Raw genomic sequence first — 6,631 nt, forward strand, 5'->3', positions numbered from 1 at the left:
CAGGATGACTCAGGAGCCCTCAGTGGGAGCAGAGGAGGGAAGGAGGGAGGCCGCGGGCCAGAGCATGTGCTTCCAGTCACAGGCCTGGGAATTGAGGCCGAGTTGGCGGGACAAGGAGACCCAATAAGACTTCCTGGCTCTGCCAAGACAGGAAACAGAGCCCTCATCTGTGGTCACGGGAACTTGGAACTCCCGCTTAGAAGCCCCAGCAGCTCCTACCACGGAGGAGTCAGACTTCTGCCCCCTTCCTAGCTGGGGGCAGGGGTGGGTGTCCATGTTTATTTCCACTCTGCAGTAACTTGGGAATGGGTTTCACCAGAGACTATAGTGGAGCTCAGAGAGGCTAAGCTGCTTGCCCAAGGTCACACAGCTAAGAAGGGCTGGAGTTAGGATTCTAGCTCAGATGAATAAGCAAGCAGGGCTCCATCCACAAGGTGAGCCTCAAGGGTAGCAGAGCATATCCCAGGTTCTGGTTTTTGGGAACATAAAAAGCTATTGTCCACTGGCTGTGAAAATACACGCCTGTTATTCTACACAAGCAAAGGCAGACCCTGCCTCAACTACAACAGTACAGGGTCTCCATCTGTAGCTCAGTGGCTAGAGCACTTCCCTAGTATCCACAAAGCCCTGAGTTCCATCCCCAGCACCACAAAAACCACTGTGGTGAGACTTGCCATCCGACACCTGGGAGGTGCAGCTGGGGAGATGGAGAGTTAGCTGACATCCTTTTATTTTATTTGGGGGAGGGGCAGGCAGGGCTTAGACCAAGTTTCACAGATAACCTAAGCTAGCCTTAAATTTTGTAGCCAGAGATGTCCTTGAACTTGTGGGTTACAAGAGATTCTGTCAAAAATTCAAGAAAGGGAGGGAGGAAAGGAAGAAGGGAAGAAGGAAGGGAGGGCGGGACAAAGCATGACAGAAGGAGAAGACAGACAAGCAGGGGAGGCTGGGGCAATATCTTGTACAAGAGCATCCTTAGGGCAAGCAGATCTAAGCTCAGAGGTCTAGGACAGGCATGATCCTGTGCACTTGTCACCCCAGCACTGTGGGGATAGAAACAGAAAGGTCCCTGGGCCTTGCTCCAGCATAGCTCCAAGTTCAGTGAGGTCCTGTCTATTCAGAGAGAGAGAGAGAGAGAGAGAGAGAGAGAGAGAGAGAGAGAGAGAGCAGGGACGTTAACACCCTCCTCTGGTCTTCCTGTGTGACCAAGGGTGCACACACACACATACACACACACAAACACACACACACACACAGAGACAAGCATGAAAGGGAGGGGGTAAGAGGAAAGGAGAGGAGGGAAGGACAGACAGACAGACAGATGGATGAATGGGTGGATGGACAGACTGATGGATGGATGGACAGACAGACAGACAGACAGGCTGCAACAATGACAAGTTGAATGTGTCCCAGCTCCATATGTGTCAATGTGTGTGCCTGATGTGCTGCAGCTCTGCATACCCAGGTGCACAATCCCTGCTGGTCATCCCCACAAATGGCTCCCTATGCAGCCCAGGCAGCCCCTTATTGGCCTCTGCACCTCAGCTGGGAACAAGGGCTATCAGTAGATTCAGAGGAAACAAAACAATTAATTAGAGCTGCTGAATATGCAAATCAGCTGGGGGCTCTCCCAACAGCCACCAGAGTGCTGGCAATGACGCCAGTAAAAGCTGAGCCGAGCTCAGAATGGAATTCCCTCCTCACACCTTTGTCAATTAACCTGAAATTTACAGGGTTGAGTTGCTCATTCATTAACAAGCTTCTGGCTGATTAAAGCATCCTCATTAAGCTATATACTAATCATCCCTTCTATCCAAAAGGCAAGCCTTGGGGTATGTGAGGTGGGACTGCAAAACCAAGGAAGATCTGCCCTCAGACCCTGGGCCACAGGAGTGGAGACCTGGCTCGCTGGGTAGAGCACTTGCCTAGCATGCACAAACTCAGGAAGCCTGTCTTTAGCACTGCACAAACCCGCGAAGAGATGGGGATAGAACAGCAAAACCAAGGAAGATCAGAAAATCATGGAAGTACATAGCTGTCATCCTAGCACTTGGGAGGTAGAGGCAGGAGGGTCCTCACCAAGTATGAGGTTAGCCTGGGCTACATGAGGCTCTCAAACAGAATAGAGTGTCTGTGAAGAGTTGGGCCCAGGTGAGATTACTGTACTTCTTGTGCGCTGGCAGGTTTAAGTGTGTGTGTGTGTGTGTGTAGCTCATGGATTCACATGCACCTTCGTGTGAAGGCTGGAGGACAACCTCCATGGTCATTCCTCAATCATCCATCTTGCTCTCTGTGTCAGGGTCTTTCATTGGCCTGGAGACTGCCAAGTAGGCTGGGCTGGCTGGCCACCAAGTTCCAGGATTCCATCTGTCTCCACATCCTAGGCTCTGAAGTTTACAAGCACAAGCCACCATGGCTTCAGGAAATCCAACCAAGTTCCTCATGCTTGCAATCCAAGCACTATACTGACTAAGCTAAGACCAGGGCTGTTTACTGTCTTATTGAGAGAGGGTCTTGTGGAGCCCAGGCTAGCCCCCAACTGAATTTGTAGCTGAGGATTATGTTGAAGTCCTGATTTCCCTGCCTCCATCACCCAGGTGCTGAGATAAAACTAAAGTAACATCTGGTTCATCCCAGGCTGGGAATGGAATCAGATCTTTGTGCTTGCTAGGCAAGCCCTTTGCCAGCTGAGACCCAGCTCCAGAAAATGTACTTATCATTATTCCGCTACCCAATGACTATTCACACAACATGTACATTGCATCAGGTATTGTAAATTATCAATACACAGTTTATTCATGCATTTTTTTTATTTGTGGTGCTTGGAATAGAACCCAGAGTCTCGCATATGCCAGGTAACTGCTGTACCAGAGAGCCACATGCCAGCCCCTATTGCACAGTGGGAGAACTCAAGATAGAGAGGCTCTGTCCACAAGTCTGTGCCTAACCCTTAAAAACAAGTTTTTAAGGTTGGAGAGGTGATTCAGCAGTTAAGAGCAAGGACTTCTCTTTCAGAAGATCTGGGTTTCATCTCAGCGCCCATGCAGCGGCTTCCAACGGTCTGTGGCTCCAGCTCCAGTGGATGGGTGGATCCATCACCCTCTTCCGGCCTGTGTGAGCACTGATCACACATGGTGGACAGACAGACAGACAGACAGACAGACAGACAGACCACACACACTGCCTCGCCTCACTGTGTACCCCTGCTGGCCCAGAACTCACTATATTGACCAGACCAGCTTTGAACTCACAAAGAACCACCTGCCTCTACCTCCCAAGTGCTAGCATTAAAGTCATGCACCACCATGCCTAGCCACTAACCAACAAAACTTTTATTTAGTGGAGATTCATTCTCTCTCTTTCTTTCTCTCTCCCCCCCTCTCTCTCTCTCCCCTCTCTCTCTCTCTCTCTCTCTCTCTCTCTCTCTCTCTCTCTCTCTCTCTGTGTGTGTGTGTGTGTGTAGCATGTGTGGAAGTCAAAAGCACAACTTCGTGTATTCAGTTCTCTCCTTCCACCTTTACCTAGGTCCCAGGAATTAAGCTCGGCTTCCAGGCTTGCAGTGTGTCAAGTGCCTTTGCCCACTGATCCATTCCACCAACCCTCCAAGTCTGGTCTTTCCCACTCATCACTGCGCCTGTAACTCCACAGCCACAGGTTCATGCGATATAGAGAAAGCCAGTCTCCAACTCTGTTCATCTCTCATCTGCACTTCTTTTGAGGTGGTAGAATTGGAACCCAGAATCTTGCATATGCTGGGTAAGCTCTGCCTCTGAGCTACAGCCTGGCCCTCAGTTTCAGGAGAATTTAACCAGCCTCTAATTTCTAACTCCCAAATCACAGCAAACTTCAACTCCTACTTCATTTTTTTCCACTCAACTCACCCTGAACCAGCACTCAGACCTTACCCTCTGTACCTTTCACCTCCAACTATCACCATGTCCAATGGAAATCTCTGGAACCATCTTCCAGGCAAGCCAAAGACGTGAGGACCTAATAACTGTAACATGGAGAACTGGGGCTCAGTTGCAGAGTGCTGACCTTAGAATGCATGAAGCCCTGGGTCCCACCTTCAGCAGGGCATTATCCAGCTGTGGAGGTGTGTAGGGCTGTGGGTTCCGTGTCTGCTCCCCAACAGGGCATGGCCGCTCGGGGAGTTTTACCGTGCTTACCCGCTGCTGCTGCCAGGTGGGTGCTGGGCCACAGGGAAGCCCCAAGGCACTACTCAGAGGTGGGAAGCACAGGTGGAGACATGAGAAAGCCAGAGCTTGTTCAGAGGCTGGGGCTGTGGGGTTCCCAGGCCCTAAGACACCCAGGAGCTTCTGGAAGTTGTGGAAGAGCTGAGAAAGGAGTCTGGGCCCAAGGGCTGCATCTAGACCAGGGCTGGGGGTACAAAAGGGGGCTCCAGCTGGTCCCATAGGGAGAGTCCTTGGCTTGACCCAGCAGCAGGCTTGGTGGCAGTTGTGGCTGGGAGCTCAGAGAGGCCTTCTATGGGAGATTAGGCAGCAGCTCTGTAGGCAAATGCCTTCTCTATGGCTTCCCATGGCAGTCCCAGTGAAAAGAGACAGTCTGTGGCTCCAAATCATTTATGCCATGGTGGAAAGTGGATTTGTAAAACCATACCCCACTTCTCAGAGTGGGCCTGAGATTAAATACCTTTTGCAGGGAGGGATGTCTGGAAAAGAAAGCTTATTGGCTCCCCCTCCGGGCCTCTAGGTATCTCATTTGCATGGAGATCTCTGTTTTGAGCCTATGTGACCACAGGTCATGTCTCTTTTCCAATTGTTTTGGTCTGAGACGTTAGGGATGCCTCATCTACATGTGGAGGGGCTTGGAGTATCACCTTGAGGTGACTGATGGCCGCAAGTCTATGGGGGGCTCAGCTAGTGACAGGGGGGGGGGGCTGGTGCCCGGGAGCAGGCGAAGCTCCTATCATCAGGAGATCAGCAGTTCAAGACCTTCCCTGGATGCATAAGGATTTCAAGACAGACTGGGCTACATGACTCTCTTTGAGGGGCAAAAAAGACCCCTGGGTGTTTGAATCTTTTGGTTTTAGTTCTTTAACTTAGGGTCTCTCTATGTAGCCATGGCTATCCTGGAACTGGCTATGTAGGTAGCCCAGGCAGGCCTTAAACTCCCAGAGATCTCCCTGCCTCTGCCTCCCAAGGCTTAAAGACATCTTCCATCATCCCTGGCCTGGTTAAAATCTTAAATATTTTTGTTTTGTTTTTGTTTTTTGTTTTTTGTGACAGGGTTTCTCTGTATAGTCCTGACTGTCCTGGAACTCACTCTATAGACCAGGCTGGCCTCAGAAATTTGCCTATCTCTGCCTCCCAAGTGCTGAAATTAAAGGCATGTGCCACCATTGCCCAGCTTAAATTTTTATTCTTACATGTATTATTGGGAGAAAAGAGTACACATGCATACGGAGATCAGAGGATAGCTTGCAGGAGTTGGTTCTCTCCTTCCACCACGTGAGTTCTGGGGATTGAACTCAGGTTACCAGTACTGGTGGCAAGCACCACTAGCTGCTGAGCTGTGGTGGTTTGAATATGATTGGCCCATAGAGAGTGGCACTATGAGGAGGTGTGGCCTTGTTGGAGTAGGTATGGCCTTGTTGGAGTAGGTGTGGCCTTGTTGGAGGAAGTGCATCACTGTGGGGGTGGGCTTTGAATAGTCAGTCCTCTCCTGGCTAAAGGTGGATCAAGATGTAGAACTCTCAGCTCCTTCTCCAGTACCCATGTCTGGTTGGATGCTGTCATGCTCCTGCCATGACGTTAATGAGCTGAACCTCTGAACCTGTAATCCAGCCCCAATTAAGTGTTGTCCTTTAGAAATTGTGTTGTTCGCAGTGTCTCTTCACAGCAATGGAAATCCTAAGACAACAGCTATCTTGCCAGTCCCATGATTTGAATCTCAAATGTCCCCCAAAGCAAGCCAGGCATGGTAGTGCACATAATAAATCCTAGGACTTGGGAAGCAGAGGCAGGTGGATCTCTGAGTTTGAGGCCAGTCTTGTTGTCTACAGAGGGAGTTCCGGGGCAGCCAGGGCTACACAGAGAAACCCTGTCTTGAAAAACCAAACCAAGAAGAAGAAGAAGAAAAAGAAGAAGAAGGAGGAGGAGGAGGATGAGGAGGAGGAGGAGGATGAGGAGGAGAAGGAGAAGAAGGAGAAGAAGGAGAAGAAGGAGAAGGAGGAGAAGGAGGAGGAGGAGGAGGAGGAGGAGGAGAAGGAGAAGGAGAAGGAGAAGGAGAAGGAGAAGGAGGAGAAGGAGAAGGAGAAGGAGGAGAAGGAGAAGGAGAAGAGGAGAAGGAGAAGGAGGAGGAGGAGGATGAGGAGAAGAAGGAGGAGGAGGAGGAGGAGGAGGAGGAGAAGGAGAAGGAGAAGGAGAAGGAGGAGAAGGAGAAGGAGGAGAAGGAGAAGGAGGAGAAGGAGGAGAAGGAGAAGAAGGAGAAGGAGAAGAAGGAGAAGAAGGAGAAGAAGGAGAAGAAGGAGAAGAAGGAGAAGGAGAAGGAGGAGAAGGAGAAGAAGGAGAAGAAGGAGGAGAAGGAGGAGAAGGAGAAGGAGAAGGAGAAGGAGGAGAAGGAGAAGGAGGAGAAGGAGAAGGAGAAGGAGAAGGAGGAGGAGGAGGAG

The sequence above is a fragment of the Mus caroli genome, chromosome 9, assembly GCF_900094665.2.
Source record: "Mus caroli chromosome 9, CAROLI_EIJ_v1.1, whole genome shotgun sequence".
Taxonomy (NCBI): domain Eukaryota; kingdom Metazoa; phylum Chordata; class Mammalia; order Rodentia; family Muridae; genus Mus; species Mus caroli.